Source organism: Zonotrichia albicollis, chromosome 5 (assembly GCF_047830755.1).
Source record: "Zonotrichia albicollis isolate bZonAlb1 chromosome 5, bZonAlb1.hap1, whole genome shotgun sequence".
Taxonomy (NCBI): domain Eukaryota; kingdom Metazoa; phylum Chordata; class Aves; order Passeriformes; family Passerellidae; genus Zonotrichia; species Zonotrichia albicollis.
Window position 1 is genome coordinate 31504888 of NC_133823.1, and position 18340 is coordinate 31523227.

At 34.2% G+C, this 18340-nt stretch overlaps 1 long non-coding RNA gene across 1 annotated transcript in view; it reads right to left on the minus strand.

Annotated features, from left to right (window-relative positions):
* Positions 1 to 4169: 4169 nt before the first annotated feature.
* LOC113459192 (uncharacterized) overlaps positions 4170 to 18340 on the minus strand; it is a 58315-nt gene continuing 44144 nt past the window's right edge. The window contains exon 6 of the long non-coding RNA XR_003380188.2: positions 4170 to 8357. This is a non-coding gene — a long non-coding RNA (uncharacterized LOC113459192). The remainder of the gene's footprint in view (positions 8358 to 18340) is intronic.

Below are 18340 nucleotides of genomic sequence, written 5' to 3' on the forward strand. Positions count from 1 at the left end.
GCTGGATAGACAACATTTGGCTCTTCCAATCTGACTCAATTTTGAAATTTTACTGTTAGAAATAATACTGCCACCACTAGTTTTTATGCACATTCAGTGAGGTGCAGAAATACTGTCTCAAATCACTGCAACTCTGTAATTTAGGGGTAGGCAGCTAAAGGATTGTAGAGAAGTTTTACCACACCTTAAAACAAGGCCAAAATGTCCATAAAACATTAACACTACCTCTAAAAAATTCCATTTCTCAACCACAAAATTTTAGTATGCATAAAGAAGTTCCCTTGGAAGAACTGAATCTTTCACTAAAGCTTTGACAAAAGTAATCACTAAAATCAATCAAGTAACTCAATCACCATGTGAATGGTATGATTAAAATAGAGAGATGTCATAGGAACTTGAGAAACTACAAATAAAGTCTTTCAGTGATTGCCTTTTTTTTCCTAAGTTCATTCCTTTTTGCCTTGTCTTCAATGGTTTCTTTGTTTTAGTGTCTCTTTGCAATGCACAGCTCTTTTGTGTTCAGTGTGAGAGATTTACAGCTGCTATATAAGATAGAAATGCTACAGCTGCACAAAAAAGTTCATCGTTAGAAGAAATTTGGATTTGTATTCCAAAACTAAATCATCAGTGCAGAAGTAGGCATTAAGATCAATTATCTGATTCTATGTTGATTTTTTCATTAAATATTCAGCTCTGGCCAAATCCCCTCTTGGACTCCTTCATTACACATTCTAATTAGTGAGAAATTTAATGGCCTAATGAGAAAGAGAATAACATTTGTTGGTTGAGCTGTTGAGGGACTTATGCAATATTACCTGTCTAACAGGATTCATGATTTCCATCTTGAAATTCTCTCTCCTCCTCCCAACAGATCTTTGTCTTGGAAAGCTGAGGATGGTCTCCATTCTTGATTGAGCTACCTAACTTAATGACGGTGTCCTGATTAAAGCATTGCAGGATCTGCAAAATTTTGTTTGTGTTTGTATCATCATTTACAGTAAATCTTTTGCATTAAAACACCAAAAACAGACCTTTGAGTTGATGTGTGGGGGAACATCTGTGAGAAAGGAACTTAAGCGGGAGCAAGAATTGCAAGAATTGTGTACAAGTTTTATACATCTCAATGACATTTACATCCCAGGCTCAGCTGCTAATGTGATGAAATGTCCTTGCTGTGTTTTGAAAAGAAAGTGCCTCAGGTTGTTTTCTGGTTTTTAAAAATAACTGAAGTCTTCAGCTTTCAGACATAGGATGTTAGATATGAGGAGAAATGCCTCCCTCACATCCCTGCATAAGGCTTTAGGGTAAACCACTATACCTCTAATTTCCTAATTGCTTATATCCTGCTATAAATCCCTTCCTCAGGGACCTCATTTCAAGGCATGGCGGAATCACGGGAATGTGATTTAGTTTGAGAAACTGGACTGTGACTGACAGGCACCTGAGAAGTCTAAGTATGTAATAATGTGAAATTTGAGCAGTGAGTACTGAGCACTTTGCCTGACTCCAAGATTCATTTGTCCATTTTTATTGACTATGTAATTATTTATATAATGCCCAGCACAGTAATATAGTTTTTGTCCTTCATGGACCCACAGAATTTAAGTTTTTTTCTGTTCTATAAAATACTGGTTTTTGGAGCAGGAGAATTTTTTCCTATAGCTCTAGTAAGTCTTCTTGTAAACCTACACATAATTCTGGAAAGTAGTGTTACTGAAAATATTCTATTCATTTTTACTGTATCATATACCGTATTCAAAGTTGAGAACAAATGAAAGTGAAATTAAAATTTGTCCTTACTGCTGTGAAAAGGTAGATATATAATGTGTTATTAATTTTATAGCAATAAATACATAGAGTTTTCTTTTTAAAAAGGTAATTATTTTCTTGGTTACACAATTTTATCAATTTTTCAAGTTTTCTCTCTAATTTCTTATGTTTCTAAAAAGCAGTTGAATCTTTAATTTGACAAATGTAACAAAATTTCTTGAAATATTTTCCTTTTCTTATATACAATGACCATCAAAGACTTCATAAATGCAATATCACTAAACATAATAAGTATACTAAGTATGCTTTTAATTTTATACTTAAGGAACTGCATAAGATAGTACTATTGCCACATACAGCTGACTTAATTTCAAATTATACTGACATTTAATTAACTCTAAGTTATTCCTAGTATATGAAATAATTAGGTAGTTCAAAATACTTAATTTATATAGTATTTGAACAAAAAACCTCCTCCCCAGTACTGCTTAAATGAAGATGCTGAAAATAACAAAAAATCTGTAAAAAATATTCAGATATTAAAAAATCCATTAAAATGAGATCAAAAGTTTTTTAAAAATTGAAAGGAAACAGTTTATAGAGCACTTCATACATTTCTCTTACTATACATATCAACAGGAATAAATAAAATTTTCAGAGCTACACATTATTTGCTACATAAGTGTTAATGTATCAGTCCTTAGAGATGAGTCCATCTAACTGACTCAACAAAGTTTTGGAATTTTATGACCAAAGGTTGGGGATATTTTAGGAAGGAAAGGTTTATTGTCATGTAAACAAGTGTCAGCAAATAAAGGTATTAATTTCTGATCTTCTAATTTCCCTTTTTTTTTCGTGCACCATACTATCCAAATGAAAACAGTTGACAAGACTGTGATTTGTTGAGGGATTGCAGCAGATAGGTAAGAGCAAAGATTGAAAATTTTCATCAGCACTGCTGTCCATAATTTACTAAGTCACCAAGGACCAACACCAAATTGTGTTTAGGCTGTGCAGTGTTCAGAAGATAATGGAATAGGGACTTATAAAAGGTACCTTAGGGCCAAGGTATTAACTATGTTGATCAAATGGTGCACCAGATGCACACTTGACCCAGTCTTTCCTGTGCTCTAGAAGGAGATAGGTAACTCATGTTATGCTCTGAATTTGTGTATTATTTTCTTCAGATTTATCGTAACTGGTAGATATTTGTTAGATATCCCAGAAAAATCCTTTCCTTCCCTTTTTTTTTTTTTTTTTATTTCTGTAGGAACAATGACATTTTGTAAAAATTCAGTGTTTAGTCTTGAAAATTATGATAAGCCATTTTGCAAGTATCATATAAGAACTACAGTTCACATAAGTAATTTTTATATGCCTCTTTTCATTTTCTGGAGTGAAAACTTATTTAAGTTAGTTCAGGCTTGTTCCTTACCTTAGTAACAAACAAGACAGATTACTTTAAGTAAGGTGAGATAAGAAGCCTTCTCTACTTCAAATTAAAATAGCTCCATTTTTAATGTTTCATATTTGTCTGCTCATAAAAAATAAAACACATTAAATTTTAATGAAATTGCTTTTAATATAACAGCAACGTTTTGGCATGCAATTACTATTGCTGCAACTAGTAGATCATTAAAATACATAGTGATCAAATTATATTTGTTTTTTATTTATATTATATAGCTATATATAGATATTGTGTTATATGATGTTGTATTATAACATAATATACATTATGATATAAAATATTGTATTGTTTATATTATATTATATTATATTATATTATATTATATTATATTATATTATATTATATTAATTATTGTATTATATAATTATAATTGTATTATAATAATAATAATATTACATAGTATTATTTTATCATATCATATCAATCATATCATATCATATCATATCATATCATATCATATCATATCATATCATATCATATCGTATCATATCATATATTTGTTATATTATATTTCTCTTCCAGAGTACAAAATGTAGTAAGGTCACTGTCATGAACCAGGCATCACCTTATGTTTATGTCATTTAGCATTTGTTTGACTTGTTTGTACCTTCTTACTGTCAAAGTTTAAAGATGTTCTGCTAACTTTCTGTGGGTATTTAAAACTGAGGGATTCCAACACACTTCATCCAAACAAAAAGAGCCTGTGGGCCCCTATAAGGTCAACAGAGGAGATAGAATCCCCATGAAAGAAATTCTGTCTGAAAGCCTGACTTTAACTTAGAGCAAAAGCAAGACTTTTGCTCAGATTATCTGACATGCGTGGAATAATTCCTGTTTTTTGGAGCAATGTACAGTATGAATCTAAAAGAAAGTCAAATCATTCTGAGTTGGCTTATTTTAACTGCAGATCAATGAACAACTTAGTCATAAAAACATACAATGGATAACTTATTAATTTTAATAATTGACGACTTAAATGCAAAAATTTATTTTATTCTTTTAAGAACACATTCCATTGTTTTCAAATTAAAACACTGAAAAACCCCACAATGCTCTTATTGTATGAATATGCCAGGGAAAATTTGTAGCAGTAGATTTAATTAAACTATTTGGCTTGTCCTTTGGCCTGGGAGAAACAATGCAGCAGTAGTTTTTATAATGACTGTTCTTTTTTGAATTCACTAGTGTTTAAACGTGCCTCTGGTGCTCTGGAAACTGGATCAGTACTCAACCTAATGAAGTAACTGGACTCTACACCTGGAATGAGATTTACCTCTAGAGCCGAAGAGCTGGCCAAAGGTCTCTACTGTTTGGATGGAACTAAGAGTTTATTCTGATCCTTTGCACTGCATTAATCTTACCTCAAATAAAACCTCTCTGCAGTCTTCACATTTCACAAGGTATATATATTTTACTATAAAAGCCTCAGGTGAACTCTTAAGATTGTGTTTCAGGATTTTCATTTTATTTTCATATTAAAATAATTGATCCAGGTAAATTAAATTTAAACAAACAAAAAACTCTTTTCTGACTTGCAAAATGTGCAGTTAAAACAGATCAAGATAACAATGAATCTTGTTTTTTAACACCTAGTAGCAATATCTTGTCAATATCTGCTCCATTGAATGAGAGTTCAGTGCTAATCGTAAATAAGATTAAAGAAATTACCACTGAATAGCAGATTATTTTCTCTCTTGAATGCCCAAAAAGTGCTCAAAAAACCCAAAACACCTTCTATCATGGATTCGTCTTTCAGATGTCCTTTAAAATGCACCATAAGGAAAAAACCACCCCAACCAACAAACCAAGTCTGTAAACAGTGTTTCAAGTGATGGCTGCCTTCACTGTCAAAGTGACAACTGATAAGGAATGGCAATGGGTATTAATTGCTTTTGCATTTTTTTGGTTTGTCTCAGTTTTCTAACACATGAGAGCCTTTGCTATTGTGTTGAGCAACCCACCAAAAGCTGTGGCACAGCTGTTCCAAAGTGCTGCAGAACTTTTCCTCTGCAGCCAAATGAAGGGCTCATCTTGGCGGTGGCCAATATCATGTTTGGCTGCTTGCTTGGCCCCTGGCTCAGGCATGCATTTCCCATTAAATTCCACTGATGGAAGTGAAGGCATGCAACACTTCTTTTCCCTTCATCCACTGTAGACTAGCTGAGGGCAGGACTCTGCTCACTCAGCCATGTACACTCCAGCCTAGCATGGAATTGTCTCAGCCTGACGCCATTGCTTTGCATGGGATAATAGAAAGTCATATTGAGTCTGTAGCTTGAAAAACACAGTAGCATTTCTAGAAATACTTTTAAATCCAATATAAACTGTATATTTTATTAGAACAGGCTTGTACAAAATTCTATAGCTGACAGAAGAGACAATCACTACAGGAAAAATACTGCATAGTTGCCTAAATAAAATTTTAATGGTTTTCAGCAGTGTATTTACAGCGGCACTGTAAACTCAGAGTTGAAAGTTGGAGTAGCTTGGTCCAAACTAGCTTCAAAATAATGGACTGCAAAAGCCATGAGCCATTATATTATGCTTCATGTGGCCATGAGGAAACAGGGAAAAAAATAGACAAGGAAAGGACAATCTGGAAAAAAAACTATTTCTGGAGTTAATGAGTCCTTTGCAAAGCAAATGCAGTTCCTGTTGAGGCAACAGGAACGCTTGCATTCACTTTTTTTATTTAATCAAGTTCTTCGTGGTAGCTGTCCTGAGAAGTAAATAAACCAAAACTGAATAAGAGCAGCATGTGTTCTTTGTATCATGAGTGTATAATATTGAAGACATTGGAGTAAATTGGAAATAAGGACTTTGGAGTAAGTTTATTTAGAAAAAGGGAAGGAAAGTGAGTGTGCAAAAGAAATCGTGACCTAAGGTTTTGTTACTCTTAAAGATAACTTTAACACATGCTCACATGAGCATGAGAAAAAAGATGATAAGAAGGAATTCAAAGGGAATTTAAAGTGAACTGCAGTGGCTGAAAGCAAACACAACTATAATGAAAATATCTTTGGAGATTTCAAAGATAAGTATGAGGAAATCATGCATCTTGTTTTCTATGTTCTGAAACATTTTGCCATGTAACAGATATGACAGGCATCTGGTGTGACAAAGTGTTTGACAGCAGCTGAAAACAAGCTGACACTTGAACTGAAGGGCAAAATAATCACCTTATCTTGCTGCTTGAGCTCATACAAGCTTTTTATTATGTTATGGACTGAAAATTCTTGTTTGCTTGCTTGTTTGTTTTCTCAGTGAGAAATAGAGTGTGAAAAAATAGGTTAGAAGCAATGCCAAGCGCACAGGCTGTTCAGTCCTGGCAGTCACATCTCATGTGGCTTTCAGGATTAGCCCTGCTGGCAGTGTATGAAAGACTGAGTGCCACTATATCAGAGCACAACCCAGGCTGCCAGCCACCATAACCCAGTACAATGAAGTAGTACTATTTACTTGTCACACCATTTTTGGAGCAATTTCTTTAGAATTGGTAGAAAAACACTGCCTTTAATGGACCAAGATCAAATCTTGCTGCAGTAGTTTTCATGACTAACCCTGTGCATTTTGTATGTGAGAAGATGGAGCACATTGAAACACTGAGCTGATTTGGGTAGACAAGTGCCATGTCTGAGACATGTCCAGTAAGTCATTCCCATGAAGCTCTTCCCCATTGAAATTCTCTAAGAATAAAATTCATATAATGATTTTAGCCCAATTTTCTGTTTAACTTTGTGACAGAGCAAGCGTCATGAAGGCAGAGGATAAACTAAGTATTACCACATCAAACTAAACAGACAAATAATGTCTGATTTTCCTTTTTTTAATATGAAATGAATTGAAAAATGACACAGACACAAAAGAAATCATGGAAAGGTAAAAGTTGTGTAAGGTAGAGGAGAATTAAAGCATTTAATTTTGATAGGGCACAGTTTTGTTATTTACCCAGTCTTGAAATTGAATGCACTGGCTGTGTAACCAAATAAAATTACACACTCTGCTCTCAATATTTTTGCTAGATTCCTACTGGATACTTGTCTTCCTGAAGTCTTGCCATGCCACCTGTTACCTGAATGTTCAAGTGCATCACATTTCTCATCCATGACAGCAGCTTGCAATCTGCTAAGAAGGAGTAAGCAGTCTCAGTTTTCAAGACGGTAGAATTATTGCACTTGGTTCAGTTTCTAGAAAAGGTATGACAAGTGTATATTTCTGTCTTTCTCCTTTCTCCATTCAAGAAAAGGGAATAATCAAACTGCTAGGAATTTGCTCTTGTTTTGCACATATTCCAAATGTTTTCTTCTCATGCCTATTGCTATCTAATAAAAAAAAATTCTTTTATAAAAGATATAGATACATGTTCTGGAAACAGTTTTTCAATCCAATTCCAAACTGCAAATGGACATTGTTCCAATTTCAGTTACACAATTTCTTGCTATCACAAGTTCATAGCTTTCATATAAAATACTTGCTCCGTCATGTAGCTGTAAAAAAAATATTTGAGGATTGATCAGATTTAATAACAGTAAGAATAGAGGGATGATCATATAGTTTAAGCAGACAGATAGATATCTACAATAAACACTGCCCTGGATTACTTTAATTAATTTTCAGTGTGATTTGCAACATTCTGTGATTGTGCTTTGCTGATGCATTTGAAAATGATAATCCTTGGGCCATCTGGCCCATGCTCACACTTGTCAGTGAGAGCAGCCTGGAGCCAGATAGGTCTCGTAATTCTTGGTCTAGGACTTCAGCAGGACCTTTCCAGCTCTTGGAGACTGTGTTTTCTCTGAGTGGAGGTAGTGGGGGTTTCTCAGCTCGGAGTTCTCCAGATGATGAGAAGGCAGTGTCACAGCCCTAACCATGGGCTTTTGTAGCCTGGGTGTGCAAGTAGGAGCATCTCTTCTGCGTGTGAGCCTGTAGGGGTGGGCTGTGAGGAAGTGATGATACTGAACTTATTGTTGGAAGGGTATCTCGGACACAAGGAGCCTGAACAATTTGCATTGTGCTTATCTGCACTGTTTCTCTCAGGCAGATCCTAATGAGAAATGATGGAAAAAGGCAGAAGGAAGGCCTTCACATAGTAAGGGTGGTCAGAAGGCTGAGGTACCTGTTACAAAGCAGAAAGGACACCAAATTGTTATGATAAATGAATAAGGGTAGGTAATAAAATAACAGATGTTTTGCTCAGTTTCTGCTGCATAAAATCTGTTATAATTTCTTTCTGGACAATTTTCTATAAATTAAAAAGACATTATATTTATTTAACATAGGACAGGATACGGTTCTTGGGAGTTTCTCAATCTGTAAGGTGACTCAGAATACATGGATCATCATTTCACTACCCCTTACTTCAGTAAGAGATCTATCATCTCTAAAAGGTCTTTATGCATGCCTCTAAGACATAAGCTTCATAGCCTTTCAGGGGAGAGACATAGCAATTCTCTAGGGAAAAATAAAATTAAAATTAACAAAATGTAGGCAGTTCTGATAGTGCTAGAAGTGAAATACTTTTCAGTCTCACACTATTGTCATTCACTGGGATTTTCACCACATTTCACCACCAAAAAATAGTTACAGAAAGAATTTGGTAAAAATAATTGCCAAATAATATTTGCCCATGGAGATGAGAAACAGATTTTTCAAAGATGTGTTGGACTCTTAAATAATAACTAAGAACAGAAAACTTCACTTGTTGAAGTTAAACGGAAATAAAAATGATGGGGAATTACTGCAGCCTTGTTTGCTTTAACAATTGAGTAGAATCAGAGGCCCATTTTCCTAAATCTTCCTAAGATTGCCTTTAAAAATCTACAAATAGAAAATAAAAAGTTGGGGCACAAGCTTTCTATTTTTATCTTATATCAGTTGCTTTACTAATTTCTGATATGATTTTTAATGACATTTCTAAGAGGCTGTTAAATGGTTGTTTTAATGACATTATTATATACATAGAGTTGAAGAATTAGAAATCATTAATAAGTAATTGGAACTATAGGAAAAAGCATTATCCTGAGCAAAACATAATTCCTCATAATAAAATAGAATTTATTTAAATTATGACCTTGTTAGTTGACACCAGCAGTGAAAAAAAATGATAGAACATTGTTAATAGCTATGGTTTTTTTCTCTTTACCAAAGATGCTAATAACACATTATCCACACTATTTCCATGGTTCAGATACAAAATGTTATGGAATTTATAGGGCAGAAAATTATGCAGTAAAATGTTAGAATTGTTGTTTTCTGCCTCCTGTGCTCAAATCTGGTGCCAAGTTTTAGCTTTTAGTAATCAATTAGGCCTGAAAATGAGTTATGCATATTTCTCTGATTACCATGTAGTTGATTTCTACTAGTTAATTTTCAAATAAATACTGTTCTTGCATCTATTCTGTTTATTGTTATTGTGCTGTATTTTTATGGTTCCAGGTGTACCTGGCACCTTGATCACACTCCCAGGCTTTCTTCTATGTTTGTGAGGTTTTTTCCTTTCAAAAAGTTCCAAACTGTAAGACCGAAGTGACCTCCTCTAGCAGCAAAAATAATTTTTCATTCTCATTCACTCCAAGTTTCCAGAAACACAATTTCTATCAAATACTTTCCTTCCAGTGTTTCCTTTTTGTTTTGGCTTCTTTTCTGCCATTGATTTCGAGAGAGAGGAGGAGATATATCAGAAATTGCTTTAATTATATAAGCATGCCATTTCCCCCAGCAGGACAATTTTGGCTCAGATGGAGATATATGTTTTATGAATAGCTAGTGAAAGAGCATTTGCTTCATAGTGTCTTTAAGCAGAAGTGGAACTGTACCAAATAAATCTAGAACAACCTGTAGACCCAACCCTTTTTCATGTCTATCTGAATAGCACCTGACAGGGAGCCAAGAATACAACAGAAGAAAATAATAATATCATTAAAAATGTGAATATTTCTTTCTTGGGGCTTTGGTTAAAGAGTCTCTTCACAGTATACAAAAATAGCTTCTCACTGAATTTATAAAGTTCAAAATAAAAGTTGAGCTGATTTCCTTATGGTCTTTTTTTGCTGCTCACAAAGGCCGGGTGTCCTTAGGAACTGGGTTGGTTGGCAGAGCAGAAGAGCTAGAAGAACCACAACACGACAGCAGCATAAAAACATCTCCTGTCTATGGGACTCGCTGGTTGCTGGTGATGCTACAAAATGTACTTGGAAAAAGGCCGTAATCAATGACGTTGTAATTCCAGAGAATATGGCAAGGACATCTCCGACCTCCTAAGAACTGCTATGATGACCACTGTGAACAAGGCAACAAGAGTTGCAGCATTGTTTTGTGGGGAAAGAACAACAATTCTGTGTGGAAGTTGAATGGAAGTTTGGCTTTCAAGGCCATAAGTAATGCCATGCAACTGAGAAAACCACTGCAATACCCCAACAACACAGAAATAGCAATTTTTGGTTTGGTCTATTCCCAGATGCCCAGCTGTACCAGAAGGTTTTTCTACATTTTAAGCTGCTCAGTCTGCAGCTTCATTATGGTTCAAATAAGGCAGAGCTGTAATTGTGGCAATGTCATATCAGAGATGTCATATTGGTTGCCCAAGAGTGCAGGAATCCAATCTTGCCATTGCAGATTGCATTCCGCACTTACTGCAAGTAAATAATTGCTTCCTCTTCTGCACTCTGATTCTCTAAGGTCTGCTGGGACTCAGCCCTTTCTTGCAATTCTTTATTTCCCTCACTAAACGATTTTCAAATGTAGAGCAGTACAGCATGCAAATACATGGAAAAAGTTGTTGTCAAATGACTATATTCACCAAGGGAAAAAGTCCACCATAAAATTGCTCTGCAGGTTACTTTGTTTTTAATATGTCTCCCTGTAAATCTAGTGCCCCAAGACACTGAAGCAGCTGGAAGTAATGAAATGTATTTTTCATACACTCACTTTTCATTTCAATGTATCAAGCAGCTCTTTAAACTGCTATTTTAAAATATTATGTCCTATTTTAGAAAGCCTTTATAATAATGGTGAATAATTAGAACTCAAAATGCTTGCTATTTGTAAATGAAAATAAATGCTTAGCCCTTCTTGGAGAAGCCATTTAAAGAAATCTTTTTAAAAAGTCATCAATTTTGGTTTATACTAGTGGTTTCTTTTATTTTGCTCAAAGTATATCCCAACAATTCAAAATGATGAATTATTCAAAGTTCTACTGTAGTAGAAGTGGTGTTATGCAAAGATAATGTATGTATGAAAGAACAGGAATATAATTTTTCATCTCTATTTTATTCTTTCTTGCTAATGGATGAGCAGAGAAATGAAGGGCCTGATGCTTTTCCACCCTTACTCCCTACTCTCCATGTAATTTTGGGCATTTGTAATGTCTTGGGGTGTAAGAAGCACCCAAACCTCATAGCCCAAAGTTTAAAAAAAACTAAGAAAAACCATAAAGTGCTGAAGTGAAAATGGTCTTTAGGAGGAAGGTCACCAGGAGACAAATTATCCACTGGTAATTGAATAAATGTAGGGAGATAATAAAGAACCGATTTAAATGTGCCATTGGCATAGCCCGCCACATAAGAACAGACACTGTCACATTTAGTGGAAAATGGTTCAGATTCTGATCTGATGAATAAGTCAGTAGGAGCATACAAATCTTTCAGCAATATCTGCTGGACACTGCTGAAATCCTAGGACAGGCTCCATGCCCTTGGCCTTAGCGCTGTTAGTTCTGGAAGCAGGTTTTCCCAAGTAATTTTTTATGAGACAGTCAGGCAACTGATATCATGACTAAACCTATTGATTTTATTATTATTATTTATTTTATTGAATATTTACTTCTGTCTGGGCAATTCCAGTGGCTTGTACTAGGACAGCACTAATAATTCAGAGTTTCTACAGGAAACCTATAGATATCCAGGTATCAACACAGTCATTCAAAGATGTATGGAAAGTAAACTAAATCATAGGTTATTAATTACTAAGGGAAGTGCTGGATAATTCCCTAAAATAACAAGGCATTTAACTAAATAGGGCCCAACAAAATGCAGAGTGATAATCAGAGATAGCAAGCCATGTAATATTTAGAGAAATGCACAAAATCTAATTTTTTTAAAACCTAAGAATAGTAAATGTTCTGAAATCTAGACTAAAAGCCATGGGAAAGCCAAAAATCTGCATTTGACCTTGCTCACATATTCCTTGTCTATAGATATCTTAGCACCATGCAACAATTTATAAATATTCTTAAAATAAAAATAAATTTTGTGTTTAGAATGAAAGTTAAGATATCCAGTGAAAAACCATAATGTGGAATGACAGGATACACAATGTACACAATATTTGTAAGGAAAATGTAATTATATAGTTTTGCATTTTCCATGTCTCTTTTCTTTAAGAAGTTTGTAGTTAACAAATGAGCAGATCACTGCTGAAGCAGAAATTCTCTTCCAAGAACCAGTGTAAGAAACATTATGCTACAGGAGAGTTATGAAGTAGTGTGGAAAAGGTATAGTTGTAGAAATAAAGTTGTCACAGTAAGATTTATGGTTCTAATTCAGGAGAAGTTAAGACTTGAAAAACCCAAATGAATATAAGCATCTGTGTCCAGTACAGCTTTAGACATCTAAGTTTTCCAAGCATTGAGATGTAATTCAGATTCCATCTTCACCAGCTGTTGTTTCAGGGCACCTTTCCCCTCAGCACATTGGCTTCTGTAAATCCATTCAGTTTTTCACTTTCCTTTATCATAGGAGCTCAAATGCCAAAAAATGGTTTGTGAATTGCTTGTGGGCATTTCCATGCCCATGGTCTGATGTGGCAGTGGCCAATATTATCATGCCTAAATTCAACTGGTGACTTAACATACAGTATTATCTATATATAATTTGGTCTTCAAAAACTTGTGGCTGTGTAGGTAGGATACCTTAGCTGTACTACTATTTCCTTAAAAAGAATTCACTAGGTAAGTAGACAGGTTTCAAAGCAGGAAAAAAGGTAATTTGTAGCTTAATTCTGTACTCTTAGGATCTTAGAATGACAGTCTTTTCCTAACGCACAACACGAAAGGGATTTTTTTTTCTCCAGATGTACCTTACTGAATAGAGCTCTGAGATAAGAGATTTATTTTTATGGGGTGTCAAAGACACATTCTAGCTTCCCTAATGGTCCCACAGTACTTTAACTAGACATTAAAAACACAGTTGTAGTAAGAAACTGCTTCACCTTTTATCATCTTAGTTATTGTATTTTTAAGATACACAGTTTAGCTCTGCTAGTCTCCTTAAAGACAAGAAAAGAATATAAAATAATAATATAAAAACACAGCTGCATGAAAATACACAACAAAGCCAAAAATCAGAATGCTAGAAATGTAATGCTAGAAAGTACACCTTGAGACACTACCAGCAGTCAATCCTACACAAAATAAGAGTGCACAGTTATTTCTCAGAAAACTATTTTGAAAGAATATTCCATTAATGGGCATTTTAGAGGATTTGCAAGTTGTTAAAGTTCATGAGAAACAGTCACAGTTAGAATAACTTGTGCATTTGCAGGTAATTTCTCTACATCCTAAAATAGTTTCAATTTTCTCTAAGAATTGTCTTTTAACCAATTCTACACATTCATAGTAAGACATGTGATGTAAAAGTTAAGAAAAAAAAATTATAAGTTCAATGCCCCCTGCCCAAAAATTATTGCCTTCTATATTTTCTATTAATGAAATTTAGTGTGTGCAAAACATGGGATAATATTAATCTTAACAATTCTAATCTTGAAAGTTAGAAGACAATATAGATTTAGAAGAGTGAGTACTACATAAATTGCATATAAATCTGGGTTGGTATTGAAGTGATAAAATTTTAATATTTTAGTATTGATTTAGATAAGTTGATTTAAAACCCTTTTGTACAAATACCTAAAAGTATTTAAATATGATTTACACTTCATTCTGGGTTTTATTTTCACAACTGCTAAACATTTAGAAATATCACTTTTTTTTTTTATTAAATCAGTGCAAGATTATCACAATGAGAATACTGAACTGAAATAAGTAGGATAAAAAGTAATTTCTTGTTTTTTCTTCTGCTATTACTTTTCTGCAGGAAGTTTTCTAAAAAGTGGCAGACTCAAGGTAACTTGGCAGTGAATGTAGGCATGTACATAAAAAACAAGACAAAAATATTCCATGACTGTTTATAAAACTTTAGAGGTTATAAAGTTTGGAAAATACTTTAGAAGTCTAAAATTAATTATTTCTATATTTTCCTTAAGCTTAGAAAAATATTGACCCTTCTTATGAAATTATTTTTTTCCACATTCTTTGTGTAAGTGTTAATTAGACACTTATTCACAGTTTATTGTTATGGGGAAATGACAACCTAGCAGCTTCACTGCTTCAGAAACTTTCAGCCAGTGACAATATTACACATAAAAACTCTACAGAGAGAACATATTTAGGTGTTGTACAACTGGCATTAATAGTGCTGGTACCACTAGGAGCATCCAGTTTAATTCCCAAGATAGATCACATTACCATTTATTCCTCCATCGCAGATATATAGGCTAAGCCTAAGACTGACAAATCAAATAGTCTGTAATTTAATAAGACTTCCAGACCCAAGACCCATTAGGATTGTTAAAAATGGAAATGTCTCATAACCTTGCTGTGACATTGTAATGACTGAAGCAGCTACACATCATTGTAATCAAACATTTTAGGTGCCTTTTTCTTCTGTCATTGAATTTCCAGCTATCTAATTTCATTGGATGGGAGCTGCTGTAGCTGTGTCAAGAGACTCTGAATAATGTCCAAATGGTATAATTTAAATGTCAAGAAGTAGGATATTCACAACTAATGCTACTATTCCCCCAGACTTTTGCCAGCAAATGTCTTAAGATAAATACATGACATTCTTCAAAAATTATTGAGGTAAATAATAGGATGATCTAGTTTCCAAGTTTCTGAGATTTGGGTATATGTGTTAGGTAGGAAATTTCATTCTTCTGAAAACCTTCTGAAAGTATGTGAGAAAGTGCATTAGTGCTTTTCCTTTTTCATGGGAAATAAATTTAGTTTTCTCTAATCTGTAGATTGAGCAGATTATTGGCTCAGAGAATAAAATGGCTCTTTAAAAAGAAAATAAATTAATATAAAAATAATATCAATAAGAAATATAGAAAGAGTGAGTGATCACCTGCTTCATCTCTGCAGGAAAAAAGACTTTCCACTTCTGACAGGCTGTCCAATTATGCAAGTGTATTATTTTTATGAAAGACATTGCTTTTTGAAAGGTGCCAGCCGTGGCAGGATAATCACTTTAACAACATTCCATTTTAAGATTGGGAATACACAAGAAAATCAAATGTTCATTTTTTTAACATAATTTATAACTATAGCTAGGAGATCTATTTTCAGAGAACAGGTTTGACAGCCATTTCCCTTATTTTTATCTGCAGTTTGGTGCATCCACTTTGATTTATGGTTACTAGTCATCATTTTTGGAAGAACATTGAACGTCATCATATTAGTGGGAACACACTGCTTTAATTTTGTTTTCATCAAATGAACTAAATAATTTCTTAGTGTTATTTTGTGCAGAACAATAGCCAGAAATAAACCTGAAAATATAAATTTCATTAATGGGAACTGAAATTAGAATGGCAGGATTTGGGTAGAGATTTAAGACAGCAGAAATGACGCAAGAGAATCAAGACCAATTTCTCCAAAGTTCCCCTTGTTCATTCATCCTAATCAGAGAGGAAATATTGTTGCAAATTCTTTATCACTGATTACCTTTCATCCACTTCCAGCAAGAAGATATATCAAAGAACAAAAAATACAGCAGTAGCTGAAACACAGATAATGTGATGGAAAAATACAGGCAGAGTGTGCAGTTAAATACAAATGAATGAGGCAACTCTCTGCAGGACTGAGTAGCCAACAGAGTTATTTTATCCCACTAATGCTGCTGTACTGCAACATCTTTTTAGCTGAGTTTCTATTTTGGGTTAGCACTGAAGCTTTGCACTTACTCTAGAGCCTTGAAAAAACTGGCTTTAACAATGGGCTTGGAACAGCCCCAGAGAATGATCAAATCCTTAAATTCTGAAAGAGGGCCAAAATGACTGTCTATTTACAGTCATAAGTGTCCACCCACAATACCATTATAAACAGAACTAACTGCTTATTGTGAAGTTGGACTAGGGCTAGCACGAAATGAGAGGCCAAGGATATGTATGTCATGTTTAAGTGTCTGAAATAAATGCAGGCAGGCACTGCAGTCCTTCCAGGCAACAACTTTGAGGGATCTCAGGAATTTTTATGAAGTTAAAAGGTCAGGGTTTCCCAGTGTATGGAGGAAAAGGCATCTAAAACTTCAGAGGTAGTGACAAAGAGAGAGTGAAGAAGTCCTCTATCAACACCTGCTTGTCTGCCAGTTCAGAAAGGAAACTGAGCATATAGGGAGCCTATAGCATTTAGCCCAGGAAAGAGATGTCCCAAGAAACACTTTCCTTTCCTTTCTCCCATTTTTCTCACTCTCAGCCATACTCAAACCTTCACCCTCCTCCCTATTCATTCTCACAAAACTATATTATTTTGGGGCACTCTGAAACAAAGAACTTAGCTGATCTAAACAAATAAATGGATTTTTGTTGTTGTTTTTAAGCAGGGATCATTTAAATTACACTTTATATCACAATCCCTGAAAAGTTGTATTAGTAAAATATACACAGCAATATAGTGAACAACAGCAGTTGAGAGAAGCAATCATGGAAGAGGTTGCCAAGAGGAGTGGTAGATGTTCCATCTCTAAAAACATTCCAGGCCAGGTTGGATGGAGCTTTGAATCACCCAATCCAGTTGATGTAGTTCCTTCTTATTACAGAAGGGTTGGACAAAATGATCTTTAAAGGCCCCTTTCAATCCAAACCATTCTGTAATTTTATTGCAAAAAGCAGAATAGGGAGGGCAAGAATTTTTCAAGCTATCTTCATTGCTGAAGGTTAAAATGCTCAATTTTTAATGCTTTCTATGCTATATGGCAGCTAGCAATAAAGTGGTAATATTTTAATAGCTTCCACTATGGAATATATATTACAATATGGAACATTTACTTGAGATGACTCTCAAATACTGAAGTATTATTCGCCCTGATCATAGAGCAAGAAAGAGCCTGGTATTCCAACACACATGAATACCTGAGTATCAAACCTTTGAAAAAATTCACCCAAATGAAGTAAACCACAGCAGAGAAACATCAGTGCTGAAATTAATTATGTTTTAACTTTTGTACCAAATGGAGTACAGCTTGAGAATCCTTTTTCTTAATACCTGATACTGCAGATAATATCACATACTTTGGAGTAGGTTCCCAAAATTAATCACTGTACTAGTAGAAATTATTAAGAAAAAATATGACATGCTACCAGTTATTAAGTTTAATTTACCTCAAATAAGTTTTTCTCTGGAACAAATTTTCATCATGTGAAATTGTAGTATGTTGGCATTTAACCATGTCTTTAACTGCAAATTTTATAAACATAAATCATATTACCCACTATCAAATCGGACAAATTTTCTTCCTGTGAAACAGTGTTTACATAAATCTAACAAATTATATTTGAATAGTTTTGATTTTACAGAACTTCACTGTACAATCAAGTTGAGTACATGTACAAAATGTACATTTTAAAGTACATCTTTAAAATAGATGCTGCATTCATAGCACAATTTAATAATGTTTCCCAGTCATTCATGTAACCTGCCTAGGCAAATATTTTTTTAAATAAAAAATATATATTTATTTTAAAATTCATACTGAGAACTACAGCATGGATGCAAAATATTGCAGGAAAGAATCCCTACATTTAATGGTAGTTATATGCAAGACAGTAAAACAAAAGTCTGGTATGAATAGTTATGATGAAATTTTTCCTGCTGAAATCCTGGGCTGTCTAGCATTAGTGCTTTAATAATCTCTGCTATTCAAGCATGAACAATAAAAGTGTGCATGAGCAATGCAATAGGTGTTGGAGCAATGCAATTGGTGTTGACAACTTATGCCATGGCCACCAGTCTGTGCACAACTTCCCTTTAGTGTCTCCACACAGAAA